Consider the following 20,140-nt stretch of genomic DNA (forward strand, 5'->3'; position numbering starts at 1 on the left):
ACTTCCAGCAAGACTAAAAAGCTTTTTTTTTCTTTTTTTTTTTTTTTACAGCTAATAAATTCCAGCTTAGAAAAGTTAAAACTTCTACACTTTGGAATCTCACCAACATGGGGGAGAGGAGTATGCAAGATGGAACAGCCTTTTAACTCTTTTTTTCTTTTGAGACGGAGTTTCGCTCTTGTTGCCCAGGCTGGAGTGCAATGGAGCGATCTCGACTCACCGCAACCTCCGCCTCCCAGGTTCAAGCATTTCTCCTGCCTCAGCCTCCCAAGTAGCTGGGATGACAGGCATGCACCACCATGCCGCGCTAATTTTACATTTTTAATACAGACGGGGTTTCTCCATGTTGGTCAGGCTGGTCTCAAACTCCCGACCTCAGGTGATCTGCCTGCCTCGGTCTCCCAAAGTGCTGGGATTACAGGCACGAGCCACCGCGCCTGGCCTTTTAAACATATTTTTAAAAGCTAACCAGTGACAAAAACAGAACTGATGAACAAGAAGGGGTCCTCACTTTCCTACAAAAAGATATGGCCTTTTAGTCTCCAAGATTTCAGTGCTTGGAGCTATACTTGGCCTGCCTCAACACTGGAAACAGCCAAGAGAAGTTTCTGTGCTCACTAAGAGAAGAGAGATGCACTAAACATCGTGTTCTTTTTAATGGTCCTGATTATATATACCCAAGTACTTAAAGTCAAGTTTTTGAAAGATGCTTGCTTTCTTCTGTTAATTAGTCTAAAATCTAATGTTGGAAGGAAGAATCATGGACAGTGTGTTCCACACTCCCAAATTTATTAGAAAGGACAAAGCAGAAAGTTCTGAAGAGAGGGTGGGGAGAGAAACCCATCAGCCTTAATAAATGAGAGTAATACTTCTGTTCATAAATCAAGTTCAAAATAAACTATAAACCAGGATTACTAAACCAATACATAAGAGCATTTTCATAAACCACAATCCTTACATGAACTCTGGGTTTTAGATTAGCATCTCTCTGAGCTCGCCTAAAACTTGTATAAAGTAAATCACTGCAAATCCAAATCAAAAAAGTTTTATTTTTCAAACTACTGATTGTTCAGGTAGAGCATATATATATAATAATAACAAGATATAATCCCTATTAAATGAGGAGGTCTCCATTTACCAGCAGGAAGAGGTACTTTCAGATGGATGGAATTATATCTCAGACAACTTCTCAATGCTAAGCGTGATTCTGCAAGTTTAATTTACAGTCCTCTAAGTTAAGGCTCTATGAGCAACATGATTAGTGTCCTACAAAATGGCTCAGTTTAACTTAACCCATCACAGAAGTGCCTTCACATTCTGATCACTCTAGACTCCAACTTAAAGAAGTATAAGAAAGGAAAAGAAAACAGAATCACAAGACCACCATCCATATGCACTGCTTTAAAAATGTGCTGAAATTCTGAGAAGCAAAGGTGTGTCTGGAAAAGAAGAATCCAAAGAATAGCTGGACCAAGTCTGTGGTAAGTGGTCATGGGGCCACCAAGAAATAGGTTTGAGGCATCTGTGCATCTACACTGTATTTTGTATTGGGTTAAAAACTGGAAAAAACAAAACAAAACTTTAGGCAGCACTCATCCACTCTGGATAAAGAATAAATTCTCCATCTAACAGTGAGCTGGTGATAGGAATTATTTATAGATCATGTCATCTAAGCACCTAAAAAGATAAAAATATCATAGTGATTTTTATGAAGTTTACATTTTCAGAATTGCTTTGAAGCATATTTAGTGACTTAATGACATAAGCATTCCTTCAGCATTCCAGATAACAATAGAGGCATTGGAAATACAAGTGGAACTCTGTTTTTATCCTCATCGTGCCACATTAATTTTGTAAATAATACCACAACTGTGACTTCAAACACAATTAATCTGATATTTCTGCCACTACAGCTTTTCAATGTTTTAGCTCTTGCTGTATACCACATATTAAACACACCTCTATCACAGACACACAGTTATACAATGTGTTATATATTATTACATATATTGTGTTATATATTGATTCTACTGTAAGAATATCTAAGAAGACTAGGGTGCCCAAGAAGGGCTGAAAGGGAATCACAGAAGATTCTGACACATTTACAGTTTTGGCCAGTCATGGTGGCTCATGCCTGTAATTCTAGCACTTTGAGAGGTTGAGGTAGGAGGACTGCTTGAGGCCAGAAGTTTGAGACCAGACTGGACAGCATAATGAGACTCATTTCTACATTAAAAAAAAAAAAAGCCTGGCATGGTAATGCACGCCTGTAGTCCCAGCTACTTGGGAGGCTGTGGAGGGAGGATTGCTTGAGCCCAGGAGGTTGAGGCTGCAGTGAGCTGTGATCCTGCCGCTGCACTCCAGTCTGGGTGATAGAGCAAAACTCAGTTTCAAAAATAAAATAAAATAAAATGTAAGCCCATTTTAAGTGTGTGCTTGGTGTACTTGAGAATCTGTAAAAAAAAAAAAACAAAAACAAACAAACAAAAAAAATAAATACAATTTAACTGCTTGAGGGAAATGCCATTTTTTTTTCTTAGCTCAAAAGGGATCAATACGGCATGGGATGCTTTTAGATGTATTTTTAACAGAATACAGCTAGAGGGATAAAATGCTAATTTTCTACACGTTGTCTTATGAACCACATAGGAATAAATGGTGCCTCATCAGGCATGTCTCAGTGGCAGAACTGGGGAGTGGTGCCACCCTGGGTGGGAGGCAGGGCACCAACAACCCCTCCCAGCCTGTGCCACCACCCTGATTGCCCAGCACCCCCGAGGGACAATGCAGAGGCAGGCAGCTGGAGGGACAGCTTAGCCTGGGCTCAAATCTGAAACACACAAAGAGATAAGAGATGGACCAAATCCATCCCTGCTCCAACATTTGCTGCAAGGTAACCACAAGCAAATGTCTTTATCTCTTAGGGCATTTGCTACAAAAGTGGAAACAGTAACAGCTACACCTCAGAGGACAATTGTGAGAATTAAAAGACATATTGTGAATAAAATGCCTGGCGATAGCGCCCAGCGCATGCTTAAGGCTCAGTGAATAGAAACGATTCCCATAAGTATCACTCTCTGATTTCTGGGCTTGTTTTCATTGGCAATCCCTAGGTTATTTCTTATCACCATGACCTTGCAAACCATATCATAAATATCCAGGCACTATTTGAGAAAAAAATACAACAATGTATACTTATTATACATAGTTGGTGAAAAGGGGTATATAATATTTAGCACAAATTCATTTTTTGAAAAAAAAATGTCTGCATATGTGGTTGAAAAAAAGTCTGAAAGAACATATACTGATTTGTAAACATGGTAGGTTCTGAGTGGTTTAACTACAGTCAACAGCTTTGTCTTTCCTTTGCTTCTCTGTTTTTCTAATTTTTTTATAATGAGCATACACTCCATAGTTATATAAAAATATGAGAAATCAAAATTTTCATACATACTGAAAAACAAAATCATAAGATACTGCTGCTAAAATATCAGAACTAGTACAAACACAATACCACCTCCAATGCAAAAGAACACGATGACGTAAAACAGCACTCAAAGGTCAAGCACAGCCAGAGGACTCTCATGGCAGAGAGAAAGTGAACTTGACCTTGAGCCCTAACCCAGCTTTTCCCCAGCCACAGCCCTTGGTGAGTCACCCATCTTGGGCCTCAGCTTATGACCAATTGATGTAACCATTTTTGCCCCAGTGGCAACACTTGCTAGGGATGACCAGTCCCTTCTCTTTGGAACACTCTGCCTTGGCTTCCAGGTCACTCCCTCCTGGCTTTTCCTTCCACCTCGGTGGTCCCTCCTTCTTGGTCTCCTTTACTGGTTCCCGGATCTCATCCAGTCTATTGTTTTAATGCCCACCATTCCCAAATGCCTATCTTCAGTCCTGACCTCTCTCCTGAACTCCAGAAGTGAATATCAAAAATTGCCCACTGGATGCTGGGCATGGTGGTATTCACCTACAGTTCTGGCTACTTAGGTGGCTGAGGTGGGAGGATCGCTTGATGCCAGGGGTTTGAGGCTGTAGTGTACTATGATTGCGCCTCTGAAAAGCCACTGCACTCCAGCATGGGAAGCAGAGCGAGATCCATCTCTAAAATATATTTTTTTAATTGCCCACTGAAGATTATCATTTGGCATCCAATAGGCATCGCAAACTTAACCTGGCCAAATCAGAGATCCTGATTTCCATCTTCCTCCAAAACTTCCTCCAGCCAGTCACCCTCATCTTAGTGAATGCCAACCAAATCCTTCCAGTTGTTCAGGTCAACCACTCTGGAGTCATCCTTGGTTTCTTTCTTTCTCTCATACCTAAACCAAACCTGTTGACCTTATCTCTAAAATCTACCCAGAACTCTACCACTTCCCACCACCTTCACAACTACCACCTGGACCAGGACCACTGGTTATCTTGTTACTGGACTATTGCAATCCCCTCTTAATCAGTCTCCCTGCTTCCACCCTTGTCCCCTCCAGTCTACTCGAGACACTGCAGCCAGAGTCACACTATTAAAGTACCCATTCATCCATCCTGTCCTCCTCTTCTCAAGGGCCACTGGCTCCCCATCTCCCAGAGAGTAAATGCCTCAAGCGCAAACTGGCCTACGTGGGTGCCCACCACGACCTTATCTCCCCCTGCCCTCTTTCTCACTCACTCCAGCCCCACTGGCCTCCCTGCAGTTCCTCCAGCACACCGGGCAGGCTCCCACCTCAGGGCCCCAGTCCGAGCTGTTCCGTCTACTTGGAATGCTGTTCTCCCAGCTGGCCACCTTCCCACTTCCCGCAGGTCATTACTCAAATGTCTTCTCCCTGGGGCGACTCCCCGGCCACCCTAGGTAGTACTGTGACAACCCCACACTCCCCCTCTCCACTTTCCTTATCTTACTTTTCTCCATGGCAGTTTCATTTCCCAACATAACTTTTGTTTCACTCACTTCATTTATTTGTGGTCTGTCTCCCTACAGCTAACACATAAATTCCACAAAAACAGGATTTCTTTATTGTTTTGTTCCCAATTGTATCCTTTGTACCTAGGACAGAGCCTGGCAAATACTAGGCACTCAATAAATATTTACTGAATAAACAAATAGGATTTAACAACCTGCCCTTACATGTCTGAGTTACATAAGAAGCCCACAAAATAAGGAATGTAAATGTAACTACTTAATAATTTGTCACTTAGATAAACATGTGGATAGTGTTACTATTATCACTGTTGTATTGAAGATATGTCCCAGTTCTGCCAGATGTGGCCTTATTCATGCTTGACCTGTGATTCCCCACCTCCCTCCTACTTTACTTATTTCAGTACCAAGGTTGGTAACTGAGAATTCCTACAACACTAGGATTCTGGAAAGTATTAGGTTCGCAGACCCACTCAATGTCCAACCCTATAAATAATTATCTGAATCTTCCCATTTTTGTCTTCCCATGGGGAAGAATAAGGGGAGATTAAAAGATTAAACGTCATCACCGAAGAGTGCAAACAGTGCCTATTCTTTCTTTACTGTGCATCAGAAATAGTATACCACTTAACCTGAGGCAGCTCAGGGTAGAAGACTCTGCCCTTGACTTTTGCTTAGCCCTCATGAAACAACCATGTCTCACCCGAGGTGGATTTCTGTGTGACCTCTCAATAGACAATAGCTTGGGTTCAGCTCAGAGATCTTCATCTGGAAACCAAGAGTATTTAAAATATGCTAGTAACTCTAGGAGATACAGAAAACTGCATGTTAGGTTATGACATGCCCAGATTTTTTTTTAGAGACACCAAACAGAAATGATACAGAGTTAAAAAAACAAACAAGAACTCTCCTCTAAATGCCAAAGTCTCTTGGCAAGTAGAAAACTCTACCTGAAGACAATTTTGCTGACCCATATTCCATCTTGGTTAGAAATAGTTGTTTGGAACTCTTCTCTGTAAGTTCAAAGGAACTATAGCCCTTTCGAGGTCAATAACAGTACCTTTTACTTACAAAACTAACATTTAGTTACCGCAGATAAACTGCAAAGCATTGTGAATCCTGGTGAGGAAGGTAATTAATCTAATTGAGCTGAACACATAACGGTTTTCGAGTGGATAAAACTGCACCTTGGGACACCTGAGCCCAGCAGCAACGCCTGCCCTATTTCAGGAATGCGCAGAGTTGATAGGAAGGCAGTTGCACTGAGTTCACCTTTTAGTTTGACAAAAGGATTTCCTTCGTCACACCCTAAGGCTCCTTTAGAAAGAAGCAACTTATAAAATTATATCCTGTTAAATACCCTAATATCAAAGTGGGAAACTGACCGATTTAAGACTTAATCAGCTTAATTGTAAGATTTTGCCTGTCAGCAACATACCAAGCTTGACTTGCTCCTCCCACCTCATTGCATTGAGTCTGTGTTACCACAGACGCAAGAGGAAGAGTCTACCAGAAAGAATTATACAAGCGGCTACAGAAAAAGCTTTCATTTCTCACTTTATCAAAGTGACTCGATGAGCACACAGCATCTCATCCTCATCAACCGTGGCTTCTTTCTTCATTAAAAGTAAACCAAACAAACAAAAAGCTATTTTGCATTTGGACTCTCTTCCAGGAGTAACAACATATTCCCAAGAAAAATGAGGTAGCATGGGAAACTGTTTTAAGGATGACACACTGGCAAGCTCACGATCGGTTCTGCTAGGATCCAATCCAAGCACACGTGGAGGTTTTCAGTAGGTAACAAGAATAACCTTCACTGTGAATGCTGTCTTACAGGTTATTTCAGCGTTTAAAATGCTTTATTTATGATAGTAAAACTAGAGAAAATAAATGAATCCATATCAGACCAAAGGATTACAAATAAATCCCCTAGTATTGTTGATGTGGCATTTTTCCTTCCGAAGAGCAATGGTTTTTCTTTTCACTTGCTTTTGGTATTGGTTTAACTCCACATTGGGGTTGATATTTTCATCACACACAAGTCAGGAAATCTGGAGTTAATGTTCCAACAGCCACTCTCCCAACAACCTCTGACGCAGACATGCACCTGGCTTGCTGAGCAGCAACGTCCCAATTACCACATGTCATCATTTCAATAAATAGAACTCAAGTGTTACAAGACAACACCGAGTTCTAGGGAGACACAGGATCTGACACGTGTTAATACCTCATTATACATCCAAGCCTTCTGCCAAGCAGAAGAAACACAGGATCACCTTCTAACATAAACATTATAGGCCTTTCTTGCTATGGGGATCAAGTCCAGTATATTTTTCATTCACCATATGGTCATTTCCCTCCACTGCAAAGGAGATGCAGTGAATAAAAGCTATGTTAGGATAGCAATATGCTTGAGAATTTTAAACAAACCAGTGAGGCAGATCACTTACGGTTTTCATACCAAGCATACCTCTGAAGGCTGCATATAAATACTCCTTTCAGCTGTGAGCACCATGCACCCCGATATGAAATACTGTACTATATATATAAGCAAGAGACACAGCATTCCACTGACTTAGGAAACACAGGTTCAGACTTTTACACTTTCATCTTCCATGCAGGCCCCATGGTCTAGTGGGCTAGCACAAGGCTGGAACTGGAGGAATCTGAGAGTTAGTTACAGGACTGCCTTGGTTCCTCACAGATTTTGAGTTCAGGAAAATTATGTAAATTATACCTCGGTTCTTTATTTCTGGAAGAGGAAACAAAGTGACTACAAATTCCTAATTGCAGCAGAAGCATCTAAATTTTGATGACTCAAGCTGCCAACATCGAATTAATCTGCCACCTGATTCTCCCAGTTTTACAGGTGTGCTTTATATTTGTCCCTCAAACACCAACCAATCCACAAACATCCCACTAGAGTACGTTTCCAGCACTTAGTGAGTGAAGTATCTTGAAGGTATTTCTCATCATGGGCAGAGTTTTACAACCAGTCTCTTGAAGCACTTTTGTGTATTTCAAAAACCATGACCTACTACAGAAATGTGAGCCCATATAGTAGCTGAGGCAAGTCACCTGTGGAGAATACAACCAGGAACACCTTGGTATCAGATGTACTTTACTAAAGTGCTTTGGGGCACTGAGAATGTTCTCAGTACCTGTACTCACTGAGCTTCTCCCTCCAAATTGATGAAACCTAAACTGGAGATGTGTTTCATGACATACAGCATGAAACAGCCAGGAATATAGGAATCTAGTGTCTCCATGGGCTTCAACTTCTCAAGCCAAAAATTACACTGTAGCTATCTAAGCCAGAGGCCACCATGGCAGACCAACAGAAACAAGGCAAAATTAAGTGAACGTAGTCAACCCAAGGCACATACACAAAATGAGGACATAAGGACCTCACAGGTTACAACATTATCAGAACAAAATGCCATTCAATAGTGGTTCAAAGGAAAGAATACACAGAGACACCACTTCCGTTGTTAGACACACATATCTAATGTAGTTTACTGCCAGAGAATGCATACGGAGTTCCACTTTACAGACCCTACGATGGACCTAAAGCATTTTCACAGAGATGACTTATTAAAAGTAAAATAAATGGTGGCCTACAAATGAAACCAGAGACATAAGCGTAAAGGCTTAGATCCAGCACCACACCCAGGCACGCCTCACTTCCCTGAGCTCAGAAGGCATTTGCTCCATCAGGGCTAAAACAATGAGCTCCCAGGTCCCAGACGCCCACTGATCAGACCTGGGGGGTGGGATGCAGTAACTCTCTTCTTCAGAGAACAGGCTTTTCCAGATGGCAGTGTGACAATACAACCTCAATTCTGCAACTGCTTCTCTGCACTATCTTTATTGTACCCACTGATTCACTCAACAAGTATTTCCTCAGCCCTTGCTCTGCCAGGCACTGGACTTGGCATTACTTTTTCCTAGCCCAGACAGTCATATCCAGGTCCAGTTAATGCCCCGATTGGATTAACCTTCCAACCTCTCTTCATGCTTACCTTTCCAGCAATGCCAAATTCATTCAGTCCCCAAGGTCACTGGCATCCTAGTTTCAAATGAGGAGCCTCGTCATGGTGCTCTTATTATTACATTTTGGTGGCAGGATAGCCCCTGCCCTTGGTTTCCAAGCTTGTCTCTCTATAATCAAAACAACTCATGTTGTCTTTACTCTTCCCTGCCAGTTCTCTCTGCTCCTCTAACATTCACTTGCTCAGTTTCTTATGGATCTGATCATCCCATGAGGCAGCCTGATCAAGGAGGGCCTGTCCTCTGTGGAGAAAATGAAACCCTTGTGCACTGCTGGCAGGAATGTAAACTGGTATAGCCACTATGGAAAAAACAGTACGAAGGTGCCTCAAAATATTAAAAACAGAACTACTGTGTGATCCAGCAACCCCACTTCTGGATAGATGCCCAAAGAACAAAAAATCAGTATCTCAAAGAGATACCTGCACTCCCGTGTTCACTGACGCATTATTCTCAATAGCTAAGCCATGGAAACAACCTAAGTGTCCATCGATGGATAAACAGATTTTAAAAATTGTGGTATTCAAACACAATGGAAATTATTCAGTCATAAAAAAAGGAAACTTTGCCATTTGCAATAACATGAATGAATCTTGAGGGCATTACTCTAAATGAAAAAGTCAGACACAGAAAGACAAGTACTGTATGATCTCACTTATATGTGGGAACTAAGAAAGTCGAACTCATAGAAACAGAGGGTAGAATTAGAATGGTGGTTGCCAGGGTCTGGGGGTGGATGGCTGGAGGAGGAATAGGAAGCCATTAGCTAAAGGATATAAACTTCCAGTTATAAGATGAATACTTCTGGGGATGTAATTAACAGCACAGTAACTATCGTTAACAATACTGTTTTATATACCTGAAAGCTGGTGAGAGGGCTGGTCTTCAATGTTTTCACCACACACACAAAGGTAACTATGTGAGGTGATGGGTCAGTTAATTAGCTGGTTTCTGGTAATCATTCCACAATGTCGACATATATCAAAACATCACGTTGCATATGGTAAATATATTCACTTTAAATTCATCAGTGATACCTCAATAAAGCGGGGAAAAATAAAATTGAAATTTAAAAAAATAATAATTTAAAAACTGGCCTATCCTTTTCCTTATTCAGGTAACCGATACGCCACATGCCTACATATTTCATCTGATAACCCATAAACGCTCTCTCAAGGTATATCAACCACCTGCCCAGGAAAAAAACATCTGTAATAACAATAGCACTGAATACTGTAAAGCACTTCCAATTATACCATCTCAATCCATCCTCAACACTGTGAAATGGCTATTACTTAACTCATTTTACACACAAGGAAACTAAGGTTTGTACAAATTAACTAGTCCTAGATAATAGAGCTAGTGAATGGCTGAACTGGGACGAACTCTGTCAACAGGCTGCTAAATAATGGTCCTTCCATCACCCACTCTGCCAACCCCTGTTCAGTATTAGCCATGAGAGACTGTGGGGATGGAGGGCACTCACCTTGCCTCATCTCCCGAAGGCCAAACAAGGCCAACAACTGAAGAGAGAATCAGCCAAGCCAAAAGAGATGGGCATATGAAGACTTGAATCCTAAACAGCCTAAGTGAACTTAAAAGAGTAGTAGTATCCAACGAGAAGTTGTCACAAAAGAACTCAGAATGAAGCTGCAAAGGTTACATTACAAACTACACTAGATATTTTTTTAAGGAACAGTTGCACGTCACACACATTTATCAATAAAAAGGAAAACATTCATTTGACTCCTGAAGAGTTAAAATTTTAAAAGAAGACTGGTCAAGAGGAAAAGAATCAACTGAAAAGAATTATAATTAGAAAGTTTAGGCCGGGCATGGTGGCTCACACCTGTAATCCCAGCACTTTGGGAGGCCAAGGTGGGCAGATCACCTGAGGTCAGGAGTTCGAGACCAGCCTGGCCAACACAGTGAAACCCCATTTCTGATAAAAATACAAAAATTAGCTGGGTGTGGTGGTGTGTGCCTGTAATCTCAGTTACTTGGGAGGCTGCGGGAGGAGAATCACTTGAACCTGGGAGGCAGAGGTTGTAGTGAGCGGAGATCACGCCATTGCACTCCAGCCTGGGCGACAGAGTGAGACTCCATCAAAAAAAGAAAAAAGAGAGAGAGAGAAAGAAAGAAAAGAAAAGAAAAGGTTAGTTTAAAAACAAATAAGCAAAAAATCTAGGATTCTCAGGCTGAGATGTTAGAGTTCAGTTACCAAGGTGTGAATGGGACGGTGCTTTCTGCCTCAGTGTCCTGAAGACTAAGACGTGGTGATGTGCCCACATGGCTGGCCACAGGGTAGCATGATATCTCAGTCACCTAAAATCACACTCGCAACCCGGGAGCCTTGCCTGGGAGGGACTTCTAATTCCATCCAAAAGTTTTGTTCGCCTCTTATTTTTGTAAAGATAGCAGTAAAAACTACCACTGCTAATACATTTAAAATTAAAAACTAGGGTGGGGGAAAATGCTTGCAATCTGGTCAACAAGATGGACAAATGACCCTGATTTTCTGGCTTAGAGTTTTCTGAGGACTCTGCTACAGCAGACAACTAGATCTGGCTGAAGAAAAGTAAGGAATTCATAGAAAATCTTGGTCTATTTTATGCTTGATACAACCCGAGTATCAAAGTATTCATAGATAAAGGGATAGTCTGTTGTTTTCCTACTTAGCAAAGTAATGCTAATCCAGTTAAGTTCAATAAATACTTATTGCAAATCTACCGTAGGCTTGCCTGCATCCTTGCCACATCTGGTTATAGGCACAGAAGTAACAAACAGAAAATATTCATTTGCTTCCATGTTTCTACTTTCTGACCACTGAAGACATTTCTCTTTAGGGTTCTGTTTTATTTATTAGGGTTTTGTTACATTTTATTTATGTGTTTGTTTGTTAATTCATTTGGTGAGCTTTTTATTGAGGAAGAACATGCAATAAAGGATTTTCCTTCAGTTTTATGGTAAAATATAAAACTAGGCCTTTATAAAATATCATCACTTTCTATCACATGATAGCTATGTCTTTGAATAAGTCACAATGCTTCTTTGAGGAGGTTCCTCAGTAAAAGGCGGATAATAAAATCTATGCTATTCATCTTCAAGTGGTTTTCTGAAGGCCAAATCAAATGATGAATCAAAAAGTGCTCTGTAAGTATTAGAGGATATTGTTACTTATTATTAGCATAGATACCTATGGATCAGAAAACCTAATAACAACAACAGTGTATTTACCTTCAGGAGACGTCCCAGGGGTGTGTGTGTGCATGCAGCATGCATGCATGTGCATGTGTGTGTGTGTTACCAGCAGGAGAAGTAGGGTGGCTCTGTGCCTTGCAGCCAGGGTGATCATTTCCCAGGTACAACCATATTTCTGCAAGCATCAGAGTTCAAGGAAGAAACAAGACTTGGGACAGCTGTCTATATGCCTGACCTAGAATTGTGTAGTATTATGGTGCTGTACCAACATCTAATTTTTAATCGTTCCAACTCTAGAGCTGTTTTTTCACTTTGCTCTTGTTTCCAGAGCTTGACTGGTGGCAAAGGATACTTGAAACGTCCCATACCTATGATTTTATGATCATGAGGTGTCTTTGCCTCTCCCCTGCTGGTGACAGATACTTGGCTGTCCCAGAGTTACTTAGAACAAATACCACTAGGAAAGAACTTTCTGAAGAAACCTTAGTGGCCTCCAAATTGGCAACGGAAAGAAACCAAAAGTTAGTGGAGGTGAAGTCACTGACATAACAATGGAGGCCAGTTTCATTAGTTTCATTCACTGAAGCAAAACTTGGACCAGAAGACTCATTATTCAAACCAGATGCTGATTTTGTAACATCCATTTCAGTGATGAACTGTCTCCATTTTCTTTTTATTTTGAATATGCAATATTACAAAGCAGACATATCACCACATTAATAAGAGCACATTTAAAGTTTGTAAAGTTGGTTTTAAAAAGAACTGAGTGTAGAAAATCTGTTTTCAAAAGTTTATTGCCAAAAGCATTTTTTTTTTAAATTTTTAAATCATGTGACAAAAGAAATGCTACAATTGGTTTAAGATAAGATCAATTACGGGCAGCAATGAAATTACCTTTTAATGATAATTAGCCCCAAACTTGATTACTGTCAGCTTGAATTATCTGGTCATAAGGCATACAAAGTACTGTGTTCATCTGTCTCAAACAAGAATGAATGGTGGGCCTGCCCAGGTTAGCAGTCAAATAAGATGGGAGGCAGGGGAGGAAGGGGAGCAAATGAGGCAAAGAAGGCTGACTGTACAGACCTCGAGTGCTTAAGAGAAAGCAAACATCATACAAATTTGTATCAAGCACAAAACTCACTTTTAAAAACAGCCTGCTGATAAACTTCCTCTTAAAAATGATGATTCTGTATCTCTTGTCAAAAGAATGACGAGGATCAGATCTCAACCCCAGAAAAAATAGTGAGCCTCTCCAGGGAGAAATTGAACCAGGTCGAGCTCAGGAGAATATGAAAGCAGAACAAGGGGAATGGAGCCTGGAAAGATGACCTGCGCCTCTGGACATAATCTCGAAGGGGAAATGGGAACCCGCCTCCAGTTCAGGGCATTCGGAGATGACACAGCCTTGTTGTGCAACATCCAGGTTCGTTCTCAGAGTCCGGCCTGGTGAATCGGTATCCTACAAACAAGGCAGTGTAACTTCTGGGGGCCCAATTCTGTTGCTTTATGGCGACAGACTATAGTATTTAGAGATGGAAATGATCACCAGCCTCGTTTTACAAACAGGACCAAGGAGGCAGAGTGAATCCTCATGGGACTAACTAATGGCAAAGCCAGTTCTCCAACCCACGTGTCCTGACTCCTTTACCCAGCTGCTCCTGTCCTCTCTCCCTGGGCTGGTGGTGAGGCTCTGAAGAACTAACCTGCTGCTGAGGAGCACTCACTCACCACAGTCTGCCCACTATGAAAGGACATACTCCTCTCTGACCTTGGGCATTCTCACCTGGTTATTCAACACCAGATACCTGCAAAAGAAAATGTGTATTCATATCGGAGCTATAACTCCTATTTACCAAAACCTACTATGGACCAGGCACAGTGCTAGGCCCCTGCATTCATTCACCTCTTGTAATGCCTATAACTTAGGATGTGTTTAAGCCTCATTTTACTCAATAATGAGGGCTTAAAGATGTGAAGTAGCTTGCAAAGTCCACACCACTAGGTAGTGACAGTCCTAGGTTCAGACTGGTTTTTCTAGCCACTGCAGGTACTGTACTTTCTACTACACTACTAGCTCTCAAAATTTTGCTAAAGAAAGAGCTCCTCAACCAGCTGATTATGAGAGCTGCACAGGAAGCTTTACCTGATGAAAATATCCGGATCTCTATATATGAAATTAGTAGATTCTGAACAATGGCAATAATGCTTCTAAAATCTTGGAGGGTAAACACAGGCCCTTTCAGTTTACTTTGCTAAAGAGAGAAGTTTCTTGCAAAATTCTAATTTTTCCTTCCAAAAATCTTTACTCCACATAGTTTGGGTATTGTTTATTATTCTTCATTTCTCTTTAGAACAAAAGCTTAACGCAACAGAAGAGAAGGACAATGGGAATATTAACAAGCAAGAATAACTTTCCACGGAGTTGGTAACCGAAGTAAGATCCCACAGACCAGACTGTGGAGAACTTCATTATTCCAGCTCACCGCCTCCTTGGAGCTGGCCATGCTCCACTGATGCTTTCACCTTCTGGCAACCACCTGCTACCTTTATCTTCTGCAAACGCAGGCACCTGGCCAGCCTGGAGAATTCTGCTCTCTGAACAGAACACAGATAATTCCCATCTTCCAGTCTGAACACAGCCCTGAAAACTAGAACTCACTGCGGGTTTGGTGCTACTGACATCTCTGCAGTTTGTAATCTTCTGCTTGCAGGGAGGCTGGCTTGTTCAAAGCTAGAACACTCCAAAGAGGCCTATTCTTAATCAAGGAAGGCTGACAGGTTGCAGCCTGCTTTCCTCAATATACAGATTAGACATAGAAGCATCATCAAGGCAAACCGGGCATGGTGTACTCTCAACCAAATACAACCAACTTCTTTTTAGGTTTTTTTTTTTCTTTCTACTTTTAGGGTTTATTTACTGGCAGTTTCAGGTCTGGAAATACAAAAAGGAACATGACATGGGTTCTGCCCTTGAGGTGCTCCCAGTCTGGTGAGGGAGACAACACCTTTCAGGGGACAACCGTGGTACTGAGGATGAGTGTGAGAACATAGAGGTCTACTAGCTGCTATAAGAAAATGGGACAGGGGAACTAGGGATGCCTCATCAAAAAAGGGGCCACGTGAACGGGGCTTATAGATGAGTAGGAATTTTCTGGGCAACAAAATGGGGGCGAAAGGACATTCCAAACAGAAAGAACAGTGTGTTCAGAGACTCAAATTTATCAAGAGGCCTGCAGTCCAGGGAGTAAAGAGAAGCAGCGTTTGTATGTGCAGGGAAGTGGGGAATGGGTAAAGGAAGGATCTCAGAGACTATTTACAAAGGGTCTCTTTAGGCATGTAGGAGGCGAGAGGTTTTAAAGCAGTGAAATGACACATGTAGGTTCTGTTGTTGTTTTTAAGTAATTCTGGCAGACATGCTGACTGTGGATAGAAGGCTACATCAGGGCTGCACAAAAGAAGTAAAATGCCAACCACAGGGCCAAGCCACATATGTAATTTTAAATTTCCTAGCAGCCACATTTAAGGTAAGAAAAGACAAGTGAAATTAATTTAATAATATGGTTTAACCCCTCAAACACAAACTACTATCTTTCACCATGTAATCAAGAGTTTTAAAATTATAAATGAGATAGCTTACATTCTTTTTTTCATACTAAGTCTTCTAAATCAGGCACAGTGCAGCACATCTCAATTTAGACTAGCCACATTTCAAGTGCTCAAAAGCCAGATGTGGCCAGTGACTACCACAACGGACAGCACAACTGTAGATAAACCACTACAGCTAATACAAGACCCACTTAGGAGGCTGTAGGCAACAGTACCAACAAGAAATGATAAAAGCTCTGGGAAGGTATTTCTGGCCCTTGGACATATGTTGAATTGGCACTGAAATACAACTGTAAAGACATGTAACTTATTTTTTGTTTTGAATAGGTAATACTTTACAGGCTTCAAATATAAAAATAATACAACAGAGTACACAATGAAGAGTATTGCCCCCTGCCTCTTCCTGCTCACACATCCTTATCCATGCTATCCCCCACCCACCCACTAAAAGTAACCACTTTTATTGAACTCCTTTTGTTTATCCTTTCAATGTTTCTTCATGTGGATTCAAGCAGATATGACTATAGACTCATATTTTGTCTCCTTTCTACATCAAAGGGAGCATACTATATATGGTTCTATACTTTGGTGGGTTTTTTTTTCCATTTAATAACATATCTTGGAGGTCTTTCCATATCAACGTATGAAGAGTTTCCATGCTCTCTTTAAAATGCTGCACAATATTCCATTGTAAAGGTGGATCATAGTTTATTTAACCAGTCTTTCACCAGTGGATACTTGAATTGCTTCCAGTCTTTTCTATTATAAACAATGGTCTAATGAGACACCTACTCTATAGGTCACCGCATATGTATTCAGATGTATCTGCAGGAGTAATTGCCAGAGCCAGACTGCTGGGTCAAAGGGTAATTGTATTTGTAATCTCGATAGATGAAAACTGGCCGAACTGGCCTTCATGAGGGTTATGCCATTCTGTACTCTCAGAAGTACAGTGCTGATGTTTCCACAACTGGTCAACAATTTCTAAGTGTCACACTGTAGAATTTTTGCCAATCTGATAAAGTTAAAAGTGCTACTTCAGCACAGTTTAAGTTTGTGATTCTCTTATTATGTGTAAGGCTGAAGATCTTTTGGTAGGTTTGAAAACAATGTATTTCTTTCTCTCTCTCTTTTTTTCTGAGACAGAGTCTCGCCCTTTCACCCAGGCTGGAGTGCAATGGTGCGATCTTGGCTCACTGCAACCTCCACCTCCCCGGTTCAAGCAATTCTCCTGCCTCAGCCTCTGAGTAGCTGGGATACAGGCACGTGCCACTACGCCCAGCTAATTTTTTGTATCTTTAGTAGAGACAGGGTTTCACCATGTTGGCCAGGCTGGTCTCGAATTCGAACTCCTGACCTCGTGATCCACCTGCCTCAGCCTCCCAAAGTGCTGGGATTACAGGCGTGAAACACCGCACCCGGCCAAGACAATGTTTTTCTTATTCTGAGGATAATCTGTTCATATCCTTTGCCTAGGCTATTGGTATTACAAGTCATTTTCTTTTTCTTTTTTCTTTTGAGACAGAGTCTCGCTCTGTTGCCCAAGCTGGAATGCAGTGGCGTGATCTCAGCTCACTGCAACCTCCGCCTCCCAGGTTCAAGCGATTCTCCTGCCTCAGCCTCCCAAGTAGCTGGGATTACAGACATGCACCACCACACCCAGCTAATTTTTGCATTTTTAGTAGAGACAGGGTTTCACCATGTTGTCCAGACTGGTCTCGAATCCTGACCTCAGATGATCCACCTGCCTTGGCCTTCAATGAATAAGAAAGTCATTTTCTTATTCATTTGTAGAAACTCTTTATATGGAGGTTAACTGTCCACTGCAAATAGTTTCTTCTCTGATTGTCATTTGAATTTGCTTATGGCATTTTTTTAATCAGGTAAAAATACTTTATTTGAATTTAGTCAAATTTATCATTTTTTTTAATGGCTGCTGGATTCTGAGTCACAGTTAAAAAGTCCTTCTTACTTCAAGGTTATAAAGGAATGTCTTCCAGTTTCTCAGCATTTTATGCAGATACAAATATATATTTGTATATTGAAATCCTTCTTAAAAATATCATTTTTCACTTTTTTCCAACTGAGGTAGACTAGACATTTGCTGAATTGCCTTTCTGATTTCTCCTTCCTTTCTTTCTTTGTCATAACTCTGTTGAATATGACACTGGTCATCATATAAAATTAATTGATCAGGTTGGAGTTTATCTGAATGGTATGAGATATGAAACCAACCTCACCTTTCTCCAGATAGCTACCCACTTGGCCCAATAAAAATTTCATCATTATCCCATGGAAAACACAATTTTAAATACTATTCTATTTGTGTGTAGACAGCAACCTAGATTTTTATAAACTCGTGATTCTAATTCTCTAGTCTAGACACTACAGAGGTAAATACAACCTATGTTATTCAATTATTTATGGGAACTGCCAAGTTTCATGAAACTGCATTTATCACATCATCAACAATATCTTTTGAGCAGATGCTTGACTTGAAGAGATATACAGACACAAACTGCTATTTAGAAGTTTACAACTGGGAGGTCGCTAAATTATTTTTCACTATTAATTTGTTTAAAAAGCAAGCAATACAACACAATTAAAGTCTGGCAAAACTCACAGAATTCTGGTTTACTCAAGTTTATTTTATATGAACACCAGTAAGTGCGGTATTAAAAAAAAATTACAACAAAAATAGGACAGGGAAAACAGGCAAATCTGAAAATGTCTGGTCCACCGCAGCTGGAAAAGTGGTAAATGACGTTTCTTTGAGTGTTTCATAAGGATAAAAATATAAAATGCTTCATAAATGTGTGTGTCATCCTTGCATAAGGGCCATGCTAATCTTCTCTGTGTCTTTCCTGGTTTTGCATATGTGCTGCCAAGAGGAGCACAAAAAGAATGTTTCTGGCCAGGCGTGGTGGCTCACACCTGTAATGCCAGCACTTTGGGAGGCCGAGGCGGGTGGATCACAAGGTCAGGAGTTCAAGACCAGCCTGGCCAATATGGTGAAGCCCCGCCTCTACTAAAAATACAAAAATTAGCCGGGTGTGGTGGTGGGTGCCTGTAGTCCCAGCTACTCAGGAGGCTGAGACAGGAGAATCACTTGAACCCGAGAGGCAGAGGTTGCAGTGGGCCAAGATTGCACCAGGGCAACAAAGTGAGACTCTGTCTCAAAAGAAAAAAAAAGAGTATTTTTTAACAAGGATCTAACGTTCCCAATTATTTCTATTTGAAAATTTCTCGTAAACTGGAATTTTTAAAGTAAAAATGTGAAAGCTACAGTATTCTATGGCAAATGACTTTGTATTTCATTACTAATTCTAATTTTCCATATTAACATTCTTCAAGTTTTTATTCAATCCATAATGTACACATTACTCTGTCATTTGAGGTTGTAAGATTAGTTGTTGGAGATCTATTTCTAAGAGTTTTACACACACACACACACACACACAACACACACACACACACACACACAGAGTCATGAGCAGCATATCCTCCAAAAACAGCAGAGGGATCTGTTCCTGCAGAGGATGCTCATTCATTAGACACAAATTATAAAACTTTCACACAGCAGATATCTTACCAGATAAATAGCTATGACAATAAAATGCCCCTACATAATAAATAAAGGCAATGCTGGGGAAGAGAGCAGGGAGAATCCCTTGGAATGAAAGCTCCCTAGACATGAACAAAGTATGGCTCCTAAGACCTCTGTGCTGTTAAAAGAAACAGTTGAACTGGAAGCCAACAGCTCTGTGAACCAAGAGGCAGTGGCCATGCTGCTCCCCAGGCAGCCCCCAGTCTCCCTACCCACTCCCACCCTCAAGAAGCTCCTGCTTCCCATGGCAACCTGCAGACCATCACTCACAAACCTGATCTCCAGCCCTGGGAGGACGCTCCTGAATTTCAACCTTTTTTTTGGCTTGCAAGTAAGTGCCTAATGGAGATGATTTGCCCTTATATCATATCTAAGTATCTAAAACTAATCATTAATACCCGCTGCCCCTCCCCTCCAACAAAACCCTACTTTGTTTCCTCTATGCCAATCATATGATCATTTTCCAACTTATCTGGACTCCTTAGCACCTCAGACTGCAGGCATCTTCTGACTCAACCTTCCCTTGACACCTACTATAACCATTCAGGAAGTCTGTTTTTGTGATGTCTCCATCCTGCCCGTCCTTCTTGTTTCCAATGCCACTCATCTATTTCAGACGCTCCTCATGACCCTGTGCCCACTTTATGACATAATCTCTTAATTTGCTTCTTTATTCCTCCATTTACAATCGGCTTGTCCACATGGCTGCCATGGACCTTTCCTAAATGGTACTTTCTCAAAAACCTTCCATGCTT

General features: G+C 41.1%; 1 protein-coding gene, 1 long non-coding RNA gene and 1 other non-coding gene across 3 annotated transcripts in view; all 3 read right to left on the reverse strand.

Moving 5' to 3' along the window:
• JAZF1 (JAZF zinc finger 1) overlaps positions 1-20,140 on the reverse strand; it is a 356,426-nt gene that overhangs the window by 274,996 nt on the left and 61,290 nt on the right. The window lies entirely within an intron of this gene.
• LOC129523638 (uncharacterized) overlaps positions 1-20,140 on the reverse strand; it is an 80,341-nt gene continuing 60,201 nt past the window's right edge. Inside the window, exon 3 of the long non-coding RNA XR_010134630.1 lies at positions 1-20,140. This exon is cut by the window's right edge and continues 47,644 nt beyond it. This is a non-coding gene — a long non-coding RNA (uncharacterized lncRNA).
• Positions 18,569-18,675, reverse strand: LOC115935554 (U6 spliceosomal RNA). Its single transcript, XR_004071162.1, has one exon. It is a non-coding gene; the product is annotated as a U6 spliceosomal RNA (small nuclear RNA).

The sequence above is a fragment of the Gorilla gorilla genome, chromosome 6 (assembly GCF_029281585.2).
Source record: "Gorilla gorilla gorilla isolate KB3781 chromosome 6, NHGRI_mGorGor1-v2.1_pri, whole genome shotgun sequence".
NCBI classification, from domain to species: domain Eukaryota; kingdom Metazoa; phylum Chordata; class Mammalia; order Primates; family Hominidae; genus Gorilla; species Gorilla gorilla.